At 39.8% G+C, this 19,071-nt stretch overlaps 1 protein-coding gene across 3 annotated transcripts in view; it reads right to left on the reverse strand.

The window, feature by feature from the left end:
* Positions 1-19,071, reverse strand: part of CNTNAP2 (contactin associated protein 2) — a 1,833,097-nt gene that overhangs the window by 369,055 nt on the left and 1,444,971 nt on the right. The window lies entirely within an intron of this gene.

Below are 19,071 nucleotides of genomic sequence, written 5' to 3' on the forward strand. Positions count from 1 at the left end.
AACTCACTCTAAAGTGTATCAGTAAGAACAAGAATTTCTCCTGATTCTACCAGAGCTTCTACTTACAGATCAGAAGACCAGGCACGCTCCTACGAACAAGGGGAAAGCAGTAACAAGCGAAATATGAAACTAGGAAAGTCCACACTGCTGAGCGTCTCCTGTGCTCTCTGCCACCATATCCCATGCGGCCCCTCATTAGTACTGAGTTTCAGGTGTGAGTCCCTATTCAGTTCCTAATACTGGTCCTGCTGAAAAGATGCTGATAGACAAACGTGCACTGCAGGGCTAACTTACAAGATCGTAGCGAGTATCAGTGCACATTCGTTTTCTGAATAAGGGTCACGTAAATGACGCCTGCCCTGGGAAGCTGTATTTCAGTAGAATACGGTGCCTATTCTGAACTTTCCCCAAACAGACAGAGTACAAACTGCTATGAAAGATATTCTGTGTTCAAATTACCTGTAATCATCTGATATGCTGCTTCTGCTTCATGTAAATTTTTAAGAGTGATTGATAGCGTGCAGCTCTTTCCTAACTTCTTCAATCAAATAATCTTTTTTTCTCTTGGATCACTTATTAACATCTCCCAGAACGACTCTGTGTAGAAAACAGTTTGGGAAATAATGCCATAACCTAATAAGGAAAATTTAATAGGACTTCAGCAATCAGAAACCAAGTGGTGAGTGAGGAATTTTTGCTTTTCTAGGTCACTTCTTCAAGTTTTTTTACTCTGATCAACAGCAAGAATTATACTGTTTCATTGGGACCACGCATGCGTATGCACGCACAACTGAAATAAACTGAAACGTATCTGAAACAAAATTTTACAAAATATTTACCATTACGGTGTTCAGTGCACTCTGACATTTTATACTATAACTCAAAATATTTTTAAAAGTACTGGTTACAGACTATTAAACTTAAAACAGCCCATAACTTTTAAAAACAATGCCTTAGGTGACTCGATCGATAGGTAAAACTAGGCCATTTTAAACCACTCACCACCGAGCAGCATGATTTTGAACCAAATGGGAAAATTTATTCTTGCTCTGTCCACTTTTAATATTGCTTGCTAGAATTAATAGAAGAAATTGTATGAAAGCACTTTAAAAAGTGCACAGTGCTGCACATATAAGCTATTATTATTAATTAAAACAGTCGTTTCATTGGTGATGCATTTCCAAAACTGAGGACTATATAAATTGTCTGATTTAAGACGGGCCCAAAGAAACTGGAAGAAAAAAGTAGTGTGAAGTTATCTCATCTTCTTTCATTGAAATCATCTCTCTGAATCAACAATTTGGTTTTAAACTTTCCACTCGGATGCAGCTATGGAAGAACAGCCCCGCCCCGGATCAGTGCTGATCTTAGTGCTGAAAGATCTTAGGTTTGCTATTCCATCTCCACCCTGCAAGGATGTCCTTCTTTGGGTCTTGTGGGCCTTTGTGTGCAGGACTATCTACGTATGATGGTCAGTTTCCTTGAACGAGATTTCAAAAAAAAGAGAAAGCTTTTAGAAGTACATTTTGTCTATAAAGATAAAAACCACAAGGTCCATTTTCCACTATGCTGGATGAGCTGTTTGATTCTCTCCCTACATGGATTGTCTATTTTTAAACAATTAATGTGCTTTTTTATTAGGTAAAATTCATCTTAAAAATACAGTCTTTCCTAAAGCAAGGTCTCTGTAATGAAAATGATCAATTCCTTGCTGTTATCCAATGACACTATTTAAAATTAGAAATGAGCTTGTTATTTCACTATTGACAACTAAGAACCGTTTCTAAGATTACATATTATAGACTAAGTTAGATGATTAATGGAGAGAGTAAAAAATTGGAATAATTAAAAGGACTTTCACATAACTAATTTCAAATAATTAAAATATAAAAAATGTTCTATATGTTAATATCTACTTTTCTGTTTCCAGGGAAATTTAGGGTTTTAAAAAAAATTATGTTTAAGAAAACTTCCCTACCCCTAAGTTCATAAAGATATATTTCTCTTTTACTTCATAAAATCTTTTTTGTTTCCCTTTACATTTGGGTTTTCAATCCAACTGGAGTTGATTTTTACGGTGTGAAGTGAGGCCATTTCATTTTCTCCCTGTGGACACCACAATGTCCCACCACAATCTATTTGAAAGATGAGATTTGCATAATTTTCTCATTGATCTGTCAGGCCACTATTGTCATAAATTAAGTATTATATACGTATGGGTCTATTCTGAACTCTATAGTTTCTTTTGTTTATTTATCATCTAATAATCTTAACATTGACTACAGGATCTCGTATGTGTGTGTATATAAAACGTATTTTAACCAAATGAATTAGAGCTACTTACAATGTGATAAAGATGGAAACACTATAGTGTAGAAAAGCAATAAAGTGCACTGAAAACTATAAAACACCGATGAAAGAAACTGAAGAAGACACAAATAAATGGAAAGATGTTTTTTGTGTTCATGGATTGGAAAATTAATATTGTTCAAATGTCCCTACTACCCAAAGCAATTCACAGATTCAATGTAATCCTAATCAAAGTATCAATGGGGTTTTTTCACAGAAATAGAAAAATAAGTCCTAAAATTTGTATGGAACCACAAAAGACCCCAAACAACTGAAGCAATCGAGAGTAAAAAAAGGCCGAAGTCATCACGCTTCTGGATTTCAAACTGTAACTACAAAGCTATAGTAATCAAAACAGTATGGTATTGGCATAAAAACAGACACATTGCTCAGTGTAACAGAATACACAGCCCAGAAATAAACTCATGCATACACAGTCAATTAATTGTCAACAAAGGAGCCAATAATTTACAATGGGGAAAGGATAGTCTTTTCAATAATTGATGATGGGAAAACATCCAGCTGGTACATGTGGATATTCACATGCAAAGGAATAAAACTGGACCTCTATCTTACATTATAAACAAAAATCAACTAAAAATGGATTGAAGATTTGAACATAAGACCTGAAACCACAAAAATCCTAGAAAAAAATACAGAGGGTAAACTTTTAAAATGGGTCTTGGTAATGCCTTTTTGGGTTTGACACCAAAAGCAAAGTCAACAAAAGCAAAAAATAAACAAATGGGACTACATCAAACTAAAAAGCTTCTGCCCAGCAAAGGAGCCATCAACAAAATGAAAAAGCAATCTATGGAAAGGGAGAAAATATTTGCAAACCACATATCCAATGAGGAGTTAATATCCAAAATATACAAAGAACTCAGACAACTCGATAGCAAAACATCCCAAAACACTCAGTTAAAAAGGAGTAAAGGATTTAAATAGATATTTTTCCAAAGAGGACATACAAATGGCCAACAGGTACATCAAAAGGTGCTCAACATCACTAATCATCAAGGAAATACAAATCAAAACCACAGTGAGATATCGTCTCACATCTATGAGAATGGCCGCCGTCAAAAAGACAAGAAGTAACAAGTGCTGGTGAGGATGTGCACTGTTGGTGAGGATGTAAATTGGCTCAGCCACTGTAGAAAACGGTATGGAAGTTCTTCCAGAGATTAAAAAGTGAACTACCACATGGTCTAGCAATCCCACTTCTAGGTATACATCCAAAGGAAATGAAATCATTATCTTGAAGAGCTATCTGCACCCCCATTTTCAGTGCAGCATTATCTACAATAGCCAAGACATGGAAACAACCTAAGTGTCTTTCAGCAGATGAATGAATAAAGAAAAAATGATATAAATATATAGACAATGGAGTATTACTCAGCCTTAAAAAGAAGAACATTTTGACATTTGCAGCAACATAGATGAACCTGGAGAGCATTATGCTAAGTGAAATAAGCCAGACAGAGGAAGACAAATATTGCACAGTATCACTTGTATGTGGAATCTGTAAGAAGAAAAAAAAACCAAACTCCCAGAAAAGTGGTTGCCAAGGTCTGAGGGTTAAGAAAATGGGGAGAGCTGGTCAAAGGGTACAAACTTTCAGTTACAAGATGGATACGGTCTGAGGACCTAATGTATAAGGTGGTGACTACAATTGGTAGCACTGTGTAACATGACTGAAATTTGCTAAGAGAGTAGAACTTGTGTTCTCACCAAAAAAAAAAAAAAAAAAAAAGTTAATTATGTGAGAATGTGTTAACTCAGTCCTTTCAATATATATCAAATCATCATCTTGTACTCTTTAGATATATTACAATTTTATTTCTTAATTATAACTCAATAAAGCTGAAAAAGCAATGAAACATAGATTAAAAAATTAACTTACACTGAATATGTGTATATATATATTCATACATATACACAATCCTATTTTTCCATCTTTCCACACTATTTTAATACATTTCATTCTGTACGTTCCCATGAATAGAAACTTCTATAAATTCCACGAGACTTTGTCAATATAAAGGAATAGACAATATTTTGTATTTTTTTTTAGTGCTTAGAACGGTGCATAACACACTTTGGATACTGAACACGCATTGCTGAGTGATGAATTAATGAATCAATCATTGTTTAGAAGACAATTAAAGTAAAATAATTAATTGAAAATTTAGAAAAAAACATTAACTATAGTCTTTGAAAATCAGTTATTACTGAATAACCATGCTTTTCAGTACTAGAAATATACATAACTTTGAGTATATAACACAAGGCACATATCACCAAGTAAGTACTCAATAATTAGCAAATAAATTCCATGAATGTCACTGCTTTCAGTGAAGTCACCATCCTACTTACTACCCTCTTTTTTCTCTCGTATAACTGTAAGGCTATGGTTAAAACGCCACGATATATTTTCTACTCAGAATAACATTGACCTTTAATAGCTTTTATTATATTTAAAATACTGCTAGGTGACATGTGGGCTGTTTCCTGTAACAGTGTAACATCTCAAGTAAACCTAAATCTGACTTGACAAAGTCGTGAAAGGTAAGTTAAGACTTTACAGAGGTCTCTGGAGGAAGCACCAACGTATAATTAGGTTGCATAAACCAAAGCAGAATGTCTTCAAGTCATCTTTAGTATATTCCATATTTCACTGACCGGTCACTCTCTCCTCTCACTTTCTCCCCAGGAAACATTTCATTTGCTTGCTTCCCTGTCCTTCTGCTCATCCCCCTTCTATCCCATTTTTCTCTCCATCTCTTCTCGATCTGCACAGTCCTGTTCTAGGGCAAACTGGTTTAGCATCTGCATTGGGTAGGATTGTGTTCCCCAAAATATATTTTCAAGTGTAGCCTCTTAGTACTTGTGAATGTGACCTTACTTGAAAACGAAATCTTGGCAGATGTATCCAAGTCAAGCTGAGGTTGGTGTAGGTTGGGCGCCAATCCAATGACTGGCATCCTTGTAAAAGGAGGGAAATTTGGACACAACACACAGAGGGAATGCCAGGAGATGACCGAGGCAGAGGTTGGAGTGATGTGTCTACAAACCAAGGAAGGCCAAGGACTGCTGGCAAGTGCTGGGAGCCAGGAGAGAGACCTCGCACAGCCCTGCTGACACCCTGATTTCAGACTTCTGGCCTCTAGAACTATAAGAGAATAAATGTTTGCTGCTGTAAGTAACTCAGTTTGTGAAGCCTTGTCACAGAAGCCCTAGGATACTGACCCAGCTTGTCTCAGAGCTTTCCAGACCTCTTTCCACTTATTATTCTGATCAGCACAGCCAGCAGAATTGACCTTCCTTAGAAGGAGGAAGGTGCATCTACGGCCAATTAGATGCCAATATTTTTGTCCCGCTCATAAAATTTAAATTACTTGACGATGTGAGCCTGTCTTTCTCAGGATTTAATCTTTCCCACTACTCAGCCTGCTTTAGAGGATATTGATGTGAATATAAACTATTCTCAGGGAGGTTTCATTTTAGGGAGAGGAAACAAAGGAATGCATAATTAAAATTCAGTACAATTAGTGTCTCCCATAAAACTAGGAAAATGCAAAGTGAGCAAGAGGAGAATCTACAGAATAATCCTTACTTCCTCACATTTGAGGGGAAGGAGGACCACATACACGGGAAATAACACAGGAGAAGGCTCATTGGCTGAGATCTTGAAAGATTCAGTTTCAGCAAAGGCTTCCATTGACACCTACTACGTGACCTTGGGAACATCACCTAAATTCTCCAGCGTCTGTCCTCAAGTACAAAATGAAAAAGTTGGATGAAGTATTCCCTAGGGCAGTGTTTTTCAAACTGCAGGGTTTGAGACCTATCAGTAGATGGTAATTTTAATTTGGGGGATCATGATCAGCATTAAAAAAAATAAGAAAAAGAAAGAAAAAATAGGAAATAACACAGTGTATCAGTGAAATCAGCTCTTTTGTCCCTTTTCCTGTTTGTCCATTTCTGTCCCCCTCTAACCTTAAAAGAACCTAATTTTAGGAATGAGATCACTAAGTAACTGAAGCTAACTCCTGACTTAGGCTCTCCTGAATGTACACCACACCTTGCCTAACCTGTTGATTCTTCTCCTAGATAAAAAGAAGTAAGAATGATGAATGAAGCAGCTAAAGAATGATTGACTCTTTACCTTCAACAGCCCTCTTAGCAATCCTGCCGGCAGATCACGCAGGCAAGACGACATCTGAAGTCAGCCAAGTCTGCACGCGATAGAGATGTTGCAGACCCCAACTTCCTGCCTCCGTGATTCACTGAGATTCTTCCCCCGCCCCTCCCTCCATTTTCCCCTTTAAAAGCCGTCATGGCTGAGCAGAACCTTCAGAGTTCGTGTCTGGACACAAGTCCACCTTCTCCCCAGATTGCCAGCTTTTCTGATTAAAGCACCTCTCCTTTCTACCAACATCTGCCTCTCAAAGTATTGCCTTTTGACCAGCAAGTAGCTGAACCTGAATTCGGTAACATCAGGTTCTGTGCAAGATAAAGGTAAGTATTATTTCATGAAGCTTTAATTTCAGATATGTACACGTGTGTGAAGTGTCTGTGCTTGTGTGTGTGTGTGTTTGGACTTGGTCAACATAAAATAACTTTGTTTCTGTGGGTTACAGTTCAAGTTTTTAAAATACACTGACCTGAGTTCCCTTTAAGCACTGAACTGCTAGTAATCTCTGATAATTAATATATCACCAGGTAGAATATATGATTATAGGCATACATTTAATTATTTGCAGAAATACGTTCAATTTAATGTGCTGATGATCTATAATCATTGAAAAGGGGAAATGTAAATCTACGTGCTATTCACTGAGATAGAAATAGACTTGGTATTTTGAAATAAATAATGGTCTTAATTTTTACATTGAGGGGGAACAGAATGTGTTACCCAGGAATGTCCCACTTTGGATGTGGGTTATTCTGAGCGCAGACAGCTCGGGCCCAGTAGCCTCAGGAAGAGCTTTTTACCTCCCTCTTAATTGCCTAAAAGAATTTATAAAGGGGGGTCTGTGCCAGGAAGCGAGCTATTACCAGAGGTTACTTTTTATATCAGAAAGAACTTATCTGCATGGCCTGGCAAACATCTGTTTACCAAACATTAGTTCTCATCTTTCTCTGAATTGTCTTCCTCCTTTTGAAACCTCATAGCCCTACCCTCTTCTCCTTAGCTCGGGATCCAATATAAGCCTCAATTACCTGACTGCCAGAGAGTGCCGGATTTTTATGGGATTCCCATGCACACGAAATTTGTTTTTCTCCTGTTAAATCTGTTTGATGTCGATTTCATTGTTAGACCAGCCAAAGAACCTAGAAGGGAGGAAAGGGAAAATGTTCTGCTCCTACAATATGAACGTTATATTTTAGGTCTCCATCTAAATCTTACTTATCGATGTATTAGACCCCGTTTCTAAAATTGAAACCGTGAGTTCTCATAATGACATTTCTTTTGAAGGTACGTATTGCTCTAAAATTCTCAACTGCTCTTTGATTTAACATTTTCTATTAGAGTTTTTATTTTGAATTCGGCTGCTTAGACATAAATTTTTCCAAACCATCACTGCTCATCCCAGACTATTCTTCACCTGTTGGTCCCAGATTTACTACCTTCTCCTCAGTGGCACCAGCCTTTCCTACTTTACTCTAGGACATATATTCCAAGAAGCAGAATATTTTTTTTATTACCCAGAGGTTTGGGCAATTCTCTCTTCACTAAAGCCTACTGATGCCTAGTAATGAATCTTCTTTCTTCTCTTCCCCTATTACAGAAAAAAATACTCTGATTTACCTTCCAGAAGAGATGATAAATTTACCTTTCTGTACTTTTCCCTACTGTTGTCCTCTGAATCTCTTACAAGTTCTCACATTCTCCTGAGCAACCTGCATACATATCTTTCTCTCCTTCCCTATTTACAGAGCCTAATAGTTCACTTTTGGGGCTCCACGGTATGGTGGTTTGGGAAAGCAGTGCTCACCCCGTCTTGTGGACTAGGGTCTGGGGGAGTGTCTGCTACTGCAGCTTCTCAGCGATTCCTCCAGGCTGCCTGTCTTCCTAGGGAGAACTGCCTTTGCCCAAGGGTGTTGGAACGTTAAAGCTCTCTAAAGATCATCCGAAATGTCAACAAACTTTGAAAGAGGACTATTAGCAATGCAAATGTAAGCTTCCTGCACTTGTGAGAAGCACAATAAACAAAACTGTAAGGGTATTTTTGTTTTTTGTTTTTTTAGCTTTTCTAGGTGAACGGCTGAAGCTATGATGTAAAAGCCAGTTCTCATGGGACCGAGGCAGGCTCACCTTACCTGTCTGATGTGCTAGCTAGCTGTATGCATCGCATTAATTGTCATGACACAGTCTTCTGCTTGCAGAGTCAGTTCCTGGTAAGTTACTATGTTTTCACAACTGTACTCGGTGTTCCACAGCTTTCCACAGCCCTGGGCTCTGGCTTGCAATACCGCAGGGTCCCGCAGAGCAGAGGTGTCCCAAGGAGCCTTTCACCTCCAGCTGATGACGGGTGGGAATTAGGATCTGACAGGGAAACGCTACTTGCATTTGGCTTCTGAGAGAAATCCAGCTGACCCTGCTCCCACAGTAAATGACTGTTTTTCTTCTTGGTTATTACTGTCAGTTCAAGTCTCAGCTCCCTCTTTTCCTCTCATGGGCAGAGATGAGGTGCTATATACTTTATCTGAGCCTCAGCTCAACGCTCAGTCCTGGGTGGAAGCTCCTTCTGAGAGACATTCCCTGAATCCTGCCTCGGATTTTCGAGCTTCACGGAGTCCCCACCGTCTCCTCTGGCTTCTGTCTGACCCGGCAGCATGGCACCAAGCCTCCCTCATCATTCCATTCAGTACAATGTCACTGAGGTCACTAACTCTGTTTCCTGATAAAAACCAATTTTCTTTCAAATTCCCCGTTTCTGGGAGAACCACCAGCTACCCTGAGCAATAATTCATTCACATCTGTGTTTCTAAGTGTACGTTTCTTCTTAAGGATATTTTGAGTCAAACAGGATTACTATCATAAAATCCATGGCTTTGGAGAGATTTTTTTCTCTGCAATAGGTCTAAATCTTTATATATTTATATATATATATACACACACACACACACACACATATTTTCCCCCTGTTCTGTATGTGGTTTTCACCATCTTGCAAACCATGGCCTCCAGTACCCCCCACCCCCCAACCCCCAAATGGCTAAAATGAAATCCTAAAGTCATCACTGAGGGTAATCAGGATGAAAGAAAGTTTATAATGGACTTTGAATAAACCATGACTAAATCTGCATAAACATGGGTTTGAGAAGAAGAGTTAATGTTTAAGGTATGTTGCTATTTTTTCCCCTTTCTTCCTAGATTGTGAGGCAAATTTAAAGATTTTGTATAGAGAATGGTATTTAATTTGCTCACTAGTCATTAAGCCAACAGAAACCATGTTCCTTTTGAAACCTTAGTCATCTCCAGGGATGAAGAAGACCAAATATATCCAAGTTTATTTTAAAAATAAATCATTTCAAAAAAAAAAGAAAACCATTTCCTACTCAGAGTCATTGAGCTCCCGTTGTGTGCAGGGCACTTGTTTTGCATTCTGTGAAGGTTCGATATTCTTCTTCATAACGTGAGAGACCCAGGGTGGTGGCGAACACCCAACCCCGTGCGGCTCTCAGAGCCGCTCCTCCCCGTCCACCCTCACACAGGACTTTGGCGCTTGTCTCTCTCTAACAAAACCCAAGTTGCCCAGGCAACGGCTGCTCACCAACCGGAACATCTCCTCCCTCTTTGGAGAACTGTACCTGACCATCGCGGGAGCTCACAGCATGCCACCCCAAAATATGCTGCTTTGATGTACTGATTATTTTGAGCTGAAGGCACTTGAAGAACAGAAATGCAGGAAGAAGCTTTCTCTGGACGCCCCTCATCTGCCTAAAGACAAAGCCTCTAAAAGGACCTCCGCTGTCGTCCCCTCCCCTGGAGTTGCATCAACCAGCGTGGATGGACTCTTACTGTCACAGGGAAGGACACTGAAATTTGACACGATACCCAGACACAGTTTGCCAAAACCTACCGTTATCTCCCACCTGTCCTTTTAAGGGCTCATTCATCTTTCCTAAGAATCATTTACTCTCCCCAAGGTGCCTGCATAACTCCCCCCTTTCCCTACTAAGACGGAATGGAAGCTCTTACAGCTCGCCGGATTTGGGGTGTTCATTTTCTCCCCCTGTGATGCCCCCATGCAGGTGATACGAAACATTAATAAACATGACTACCTCTTCTCCCGTGAACGTGCCTTCTGTCAGACTATATCATAGGCTCGGCTGTGGAGCCTTGGAGGGTGGAGGGAACATCTTTCCTTCTCTACAGCAACTGCTCCTGAAACCAGCTGAAATGTGGACCCTCTCCTGCCAAAGCCCCATGGAAAGCCTCCTGCTGTGGCTTTTGCTCGCGGTGTTGGGACTGATTTTCCTCCACGTGGACCAAGTTATCTGGTGTACTTGGAGGAAGATGTTGGTTCTCAACTTTTTGTTCCTCCTCGTCCACCACCTCTGCGTGTTACTGATTCTTTTTGGGTTTCTGTCCGTGACTTAAGTAAACCAAAGGGTCAACGTGGCAGCAGCAGGTCGGGTGGGCACTCTGCCTTCTCTCTCCCCAGCCCCACCCCAGGTGGTGTGAGGGCCTTTTCACACTGATGCCCGGCTGGGAGCAGCCTTGTGTGTCTTGCTGGTGCTCTACTCTGCAGAAAGGGGCCTTCCTGAAGGGCGGTCAAGGACAAGGTCAGCAAAACTCAGCTGCTGTGGATTTGCGTTGTGTGTTTGGAGGGCGAGTTAGAAAAATTGGGAGCGTGGAGACGGGACTCCTGAGAGCACAGCCAAAGTACCCAGGTGGGAAGAGTGAAGAAAATAATTTTTTAAATCATCTTTTGGAACCTGAGCATGCTTGTGATTGGCTCTGAGGAAGCCTTGTTTGTGTGAGTTTTTTTTTTTTTTTCTTTTTATGATAATAAACTGTGCCTGGCCGCCGTTCCTGATGTAGGCATGATGGTCTTATTCTCACGGCAATCAGCACATTTCCTTCCACTGTCCCCAAAGAAAAGCATTTTGAATCCTCAAAATTACACTTGACCCCTTTAAAGCATAAATTTACTTTGCTTTACAGCTTTCCTGTTTTTCACTGTAAATGTTGAATAATTTAGACATAAGAAAGAAAAATTATTACATTTTCAAGGTGAAAAGATCCAGGAAACTTAACTCTCTTCTTTCCTTCCTTCTTAATTATTCCAAATTGATTTAAACAAATCACACCTTGCACCGTTTCCTAGAAATTGAATTTCTTTTTTGGTAGGGGAGAAGGTAATTAGGCTTATTTTTACTTATTTATTTTTTAATGGAGGGACTGGGGGTTGAACCCAGGACCTCGTGTATGCTAGGCATGCACTCTACCACTGAGCTATCCTCTCCCTGCTAGAAACTGAAATTTTATGTTACAGTTTTATCTATACTTACCCCCGTCATATTTTTGTAGACCCTAATCAGTCAGTGGCACACAACATGAATCTTTTAAAAACTATTTGCTATGATCCTACCAAAGGAAAGAAGAGTGAAACCATTACAAAACCCCTTCTTAGAGGAAAGAATTTCTCCCATTGATTTTTTAAAAGCAATTTGGATATAATTCTATGCAATCTATTGAAGCTGTGAAATGCAGAGAAAATATTATGCATTCCACCTTAACATATTCCTTTTGTGCCTTTCAAGAACTATGCCTGGAAGCATCAAGCCTTAAATTATTCTGTAATTGGCAGGCAGCAAACAGCAATTTCAAGTTCCAAGCAGTGCCAAGGCCAGATAGAAGAAGACATTTATAATGGCTACGCCTAAAAAAAAAAAATGCAGCTTGAAGGATTATCTACAAATTGAGCTATAAATACAATGTCGCCAACACTGGGTAGAAACAAGGGGGGAAAATTTGTTATCATCAAAGCATTTCATTTTGCAAAATAGCTGGATATCTATCCCATAACCCTTTAAACGTTCTGGCCTATCGCAAGTAATTATTTGGAATGGGTGCCTAAGAAATTCCAAGCACGTTTAAAACAATGGCATACCACAACAGTAATTACTGATTTTAATTTTCCCCATTTTTGTGTAACAGTTGCCTGTAAAAGTAACCGGCAAAACAGAGACACTTGTCAGTTTCCCTCAGCCCATAAACATGGGCATATGTCTCTTAACATGATTTTCTTCTCAATTAGGATTTTTAAAAAATATCTTGCCCATTGGCAGATGGTCTTGTTAGAAACACGAAATGCTGCTTCTTTCACGTGCTGCCATTTTCATGCCTTTTTAATGGCTTTTCAATAATAACAGCCCTACTTTAGGTATCCCGAACATCGTGGAAAATCAGGATGGTATTTTCTCAAACGAAACGTGGTATCTTCTGAAACATGATATTTACTTCACATGAGTGCCTGCGGCTGGCGCATAACAGATATGGGCAAAATTTTACATTTTTTACAATAAATATTTCTGAAGAATATGGTATTATGCTGTTTCGATTTTCAAAATGGTGCAAAGAATAAAAAATGAGAATGGGAAACCGGTATGCTAGACCTCCCATACAATAGAAGATCCATTAGCATTTAGAAATGAAAGGGAGGACTTTTAGAAGTTATTCTGCATGGAGAGGGAGAGACTGGGAGAGTCCCACAGTGAGTACGTGTTCATTCCAGAATAGCGTTTGATTGAGTCGCTCATAGTATCTTGTTGATATGTTGGGACGTGGTTGAATGGTGGAGATACCGGATGCACTCACCACTTACTGAGCTTCTGGAGAGAGACTTTTACTGGAATATGTGTCACTTGTCTGTTCTTGGACTTTCTCTGCTTAATATTACGAGCAACTTGGAAGAGAAAGCATACTATGAAATCTGTGGATGAGTCAAACTTGGACGTTTTCACACAGCTTGCAGAGCAAGATTAATATGATCTAAATAGATTGGAAAATAATAATATCTAGTCCAATAGGATTAAGTGGAAAATGTTCTGGTTTAAATTCAAAGTACAGAACAGAGATATATGACTGGACATCATTTTATGTAAAAATGATTAGAAGACTTTACACAAAAATGCCATCTGTGCCAGTAGTGAAATAAATGAAGTTGTATAAAAAGTTAGTCTCCCATTGGCACGCGCTGAAGGATCTGGTGTCCAAAGCAAGCAAGGTATGTATAGTCCTGCTGTATTTGGCCTCAGTCAGGACACATGTGTATGTCTGCATTTATTCCCGGTTGCCATAATCAGAAGAACATCGGCAAATTTGATGGTATCAGTGGAAGGGAAGATTCCAGAACTACTATGAGGACTGGGGGTTTTTCAGCCTGTAGAAGGCTTGACAGCAGTTTGCACACACTCGCAGGGCTGGGAACTAAGTCATGCTTTCTGCATGTCTCCCTGCACAGGCGGAGCTAGCACCACTGCATCTAAGCTGTAGGAAGATAGCTGTGACTTCAAGGACAGATCAAGCCTCCGAAACACTTATCCCGCTCTAAACTGCTGCATGAGATACTGAGATAACCGAATAAGCTTCCAGAGTATCTGGTTGGGATGCCATGGATGAATTTTCTAAAAAGGGTGGAAATTCAGGGGAGATGATCTCAAATTACATACGATTTGAAGGTATCTTAGGCAACCTATCTTAAAAGTATCAGAAAACATTTCACCTATTTTTTCATTTTTTTTTGGTTTTGAGTTGCTATGGAATGAAAGATTTAATTCTACAATGGACTTTATTATTTCAATGATATCTGAGATCCTCGTATCACTGGGAAATCCATCAGTTTTGGTCCCTACTGACCTGTTGCTGACTCAGCCCAGGAAATAGGAGGGTTAAAAGGCCAGACTACCTGTGAGGCAGGTGCTTCATTCAGAGCTGCTACTCTTGCCCTGGACGTTGAACATCTAAGACCCCTATTCTAGACCTGCTCTAAGCCCTGCTAAGACTTAAGGGCATATAGAACCCCAGAAATAGCAGTGGGGTCCTCTGTTGGATTGAAGAGAAAAAGTGATGCCACATGAACCAAACTTGTCTTAAAAGCAGATGAATTACAATGATGGGCCAAGCTGGGCAGCCAACACTCAGAAAAGTGTGGTCAGAAAAAAAAAAAATCAGGCATCAAGTTCTTAAGTAGACAGAATCACATTATCAAAGAACTTACACACTTTAAATATATCAGAAGAGCTGGTTCTAACTGTAATGCAACGATCCTGCATAATCACTAAAATCCTAAAGCTATATATTCACGGAGGGAAGGGCCATGGTTTTAAATATGGCAACAACCAAGCAATAAATGGTACTGCCTTTAAAGGTCCCTTGTTTGCAGGGACATTCAATCACAACTCATCATTTTATAGTAATTACTGAATCTTACTGTGTCGCATTTGGACTCATTAAAAACAGACTAATTACATTTTAACTCTGTAATCAAAATAGGAGCAAACCTGGCATTTGAGGGAGGAAGAGCTCGGATAGAGAACTGACATGTTTGTGTACCCACTGTCACTCACCGAGAAATTTGTTGATAAAGACACACAGCTATTTTCCGTCTGCTTAGCTCTCTGGGGAGAGACAGTCCCTTGGCCATGACAACTTTTGCTGTGAGTGTCGTCGAGAGAGCTGTGTGTGTTCTGAATAATATTTTAGTGCTGGCAGGAGAGAAGGGAGGGCTGACTGTTTCCAGAGAAGCTACTGAGAATCCTGGTGTGAGTCACTGGTGTGTTTTTCACTTTCCACCATCATTTTGTTTACCTTGTGAATTCTACACATGCAACCCCTAGTTTACAAATAAGCCCACGGCCCCTGTAATGCCTTCCACTCAGAAGATGCCTCACCGTAATGCCTTCCTCAAACCTCCCTCTCCACCCCTTGGCACAGCTGGTGTTCGCTTGGGAACTACGTCTGCTCTGGTCCCTCTCATTTCAGCCACTCTCAAAGCCAGGCTGTGGGTGGACATGTGTGTACATCAGGGCGTGCACATGCAGAAAAATTACTGGAGTAATTCCAGGTAATAATACCTCAAAACCAACTCCAGCAATGATAAATTACTCTGACAAGAGAAATGTAAGGTAACACATAAGTTTCTCTTCTTGTACTGATTGCTTCAAATATCATAACTAAGACCATCATTGGGACTTACGGTTAAATGGTACGATGATTTATTTGTTTCACAGATTTATCTAGAAGATTTTCTGCTCTGCTGAGAAACTCACGCTCAGTGAAGCTGGTTTTCAAGATCATGCTGTCTGTCCCCCCATTACTCCCTGAGTTTTACCCTGCCTTTTGTTTTCTCCCATCAGAGGCAAAAAAATCTAGACCGCTGCATATATTGATATATTTAGGTGCTAAATTGCTTCAAGAGTCATTCTGAAGGCTCTGATCATCTTTGTTTTGAAGCAATTGTGTGGAAAAGCAAAATCTACAGCTTTGAAGGACACTAAAGGTGACTCAGGTTGAACTAAAAAACTCTCAGACCTGTCAAGCTGGAAAAGAAAGAAAACCTTTTTGAATAGGGTATTTATTTACTTTTCCTTGCAAATCCACTGTGTGTGTGTGTGTGTGTGTGTGTGTGTGTGTGTGTTTGTGTGACAGAGAGAGAGGAGAGAGAGAGAAAGAGACTAGAAAGGGACAGATGCCTTTACTTTTGATTATAATATGATGATATTTTGAAAGCTTCTTCATTATTCATCTCAATGCATTTAAATACCTCCACTTTATTTTTTTTCCCCTTAGTTTCCTTGCTTGAACTACAGGCACGTGACCACAAAATTCTACACAAGCAGTTGCTAGAGGATTCAGATAGATTTCATGACTGTTTTTATCTCAGAGACTTAAAATATATGACTTTTTAGTTAAATGCAAGTAAAATATTATGATTCCCTTCTCCCCTCTTGTTGGATCCTGCTACATATTTAATCATATGATTATATTTTATGTTAACATCTTTTTATTGATCTCAAAATTTGTCGTTATGTGATGAAGAGTGAATTTTTGTACTTAGTTAATTATTAAAGATAAATGAGCCCTTGGGCTATGGAAATGGGGCTGTGAAAGGGTGAAATCTAATATTGAAAAGTGGAATGAAATTTGTGAATCAAAACTGAGATTTTCAGATATCACTTTTGGCCCCAGAAGGGCTCTCTGATGAGCGGGCATCGGCCTCGAGTTTGTCGGGGGTGAGGCCAGCCAGGACCCCCTACAGGAGGACGGTGCTCTTGGGTTTCTTTTTAACAGGAAAACTGGAGAAACATAATGCCCCCCACTACTAGTGTTTGGTGAAAAGTGAGTGCAGTCCTGGACTCTGACCAGATTCACATGAGACCTAATTTTTGAAAGGAGTATGTGTACTTTAGCAATTGTACAAAATTTAGAATGATCACTAAAAAAAAAAACAAACCCAAACAAAAACCCCTCTACATTACCTTTCCATACCGATTAAAATTAGTCATATATAGAGTTAGAAGGTCTGTTTTAAAATTCCCATTCTCTGGCTCTGTTCTTGTTTCTGTTAGGAACCTCTGTCTAAAACATCTGTGCTCACCTCTGTGGCCCAGAACTGGGGCTTCTCCAGTGTTTTGGTTCTTTTCATACAAACACAACGTAGATAAACCAAGTACATTACTTTCCAGCAATTATTTTCACAGGTTCTGAAAGAAGACTAAAAACAGAAAAACATCTAATATAAAACAGTCAGATTGGTAGGAGTGTAAATATGGTGGCTATTAAATAAAAATACTACTTAAAGATTTACAACTAAATAATTCTGGCCAATTTCTAATTCAGATTTTGAGTGTTGCCTCTCCCCTTTTATCATTGGTAGAAGTTTGTTATAACAGTCCCAACACTGATCTTTTCTAATATAATTATCCTCTTCTAATCTGTTCTTTATGTTTTAAGTCACCTATGGTGATTTTTTTATCTGAATATCATAAAACTTTGATGAGGTCCAGTTTATTAATACTTTCTGTATGGTTTCCTTTTTCCAACCCAGATGTCACAAGGACAGTACTTGCATTTTTCTTTAACATTTTAAGTTTTGTTTTTTAATACACTTTAATTTCCTTTTTTTACATTGATCTCTCTGAATATTTGTTTGAGGAGGGAGAATCTATTTTACTTTTTCAAATATTGAAATCCAAGTAATACAATATCATTTATTTTTCCTTCCTCATTAATTCCTCATATTTCCTCTTAATAGACCAAGTTCTTTTATGGATGGATCATTTTCTAGACTTTGTAGCCTGTTTGGTAATCGATTTATCTCATTGGCCCTAGTACTGCTGCTTAAATACAGTGTATAGTCTGGTGTCTGGTAGTGAAACACTCCCCTCCATTTCTTTCTCTTTTCTCTGTGCATATTTTTATGATGGGTGAAAGTCAGATCTCATTTTAGAAAAAGACTTTTGATGCAGAAAAAGTGAACAATGGTAGCAGCTCACAGCTCTGATCCCTGCCCAGGAATTGGTGCTGTAGAAATAAAATGATTTTGGAGTCAGATGTGGGGTCAAAACTTAGCTGCCGATTTGAAGCTACAAGACAACTACAAGACGAGTTACCCCTGCGAAAACTCACCTCCCACACCTGAGAAATGGGAACAGGGCTCCTACTTCTGAGGACGATCGTGCGGATTAACCCTGGCAAAGATAGAAGGCACCTGGTGCGTGGCGGTGCTTGTCGACGGGAACTACTTTTCATTATGGTCATTATCATCACACAGTATGATTTAACAAACAATTAAGGTCTGTCACTCAAAATCCCTCTTATCTCATGCTACTGCTGAAATATCAATCTCCAAGTCATGGGAAAAGAGCTGAGAAGTCATCACTACCCAGTGGGGTTTAGGAGAGGAGAGTCTGGTGCTTTTTCCTGCCACCCGGGAAATCAGGATGCACAGCAGTGAGTTGTTGCTCGTATCCGGTGGACGCAGACTTGATCTGGACCACAGGGCTCTGTTCTAGAAAGTAAGGTGTAGGTGGGAGAGAGAGAGTGCTGATGGCAGCGCAGAGGCAGAATAAGAGCCCTGCAGGAAGGGTACCACGAGACAGGAGGAAGGTTCTAGAACAGGCAGTCTGAGGGTTCAGATGGCCGACAGCCTTAGGAAACATCCACCCTCCGGCTGTGCCTCTGTGATCACATTATCTGTGTCCCGTACAGACATCGGCCACTAACTGGGACCTGAGTACCGTGGGGCTCAGTGTTGGTCACGCCAACCTGTCCAGGCGGACAGCCCACCCCCGCGCTTTGGAAGGTACTATGCTGGGAGAATGTGTAAATGGGAAGCTGGGGAAGGCGATTTAAAGACCTTTGTGAGAAACCATAGAGGGCATGGGAATTCGTTTAAAGGCATGGAAACATCCACCAATAAAAAGAAAAAGATTCTAAAGCTGGTCACAGGGATTCACAATCCAACCCATCTGGTTCTGCCTCTAAAATTTCCCACAATCCAGGCAACACTGACTGGCCCGCTACATCCTCCTTCTCTGAAGACCAGCAGCGAGGGATCTAAGAATAAAGTTCTGGAGCAAAATCAGATCCATGGGGATCATCACGGTGGTGGTGGTGGCGATGGGGGTCGGGGTGGGGGCTGTGCCTCCTGGCACCACAGAAAATACTGGCATGGACTGAGGCAGACCTTGCTTGGGAAC

Source organism: Camelus dromedarius, chromosome 7 (genome assembly GCF_036321535.1).
Source record: "Camelus dromedarius isolate mCamDro1 chromosome 7, mCamDro1.pat, whole genome shotgun sequence".
Classification (NCBI taxonomy): Eukaryota; Metazoa; Chordata; class Mammalia; order Artiodactyla; family Camelidae; genus Camelus; species Camelus dromedarius.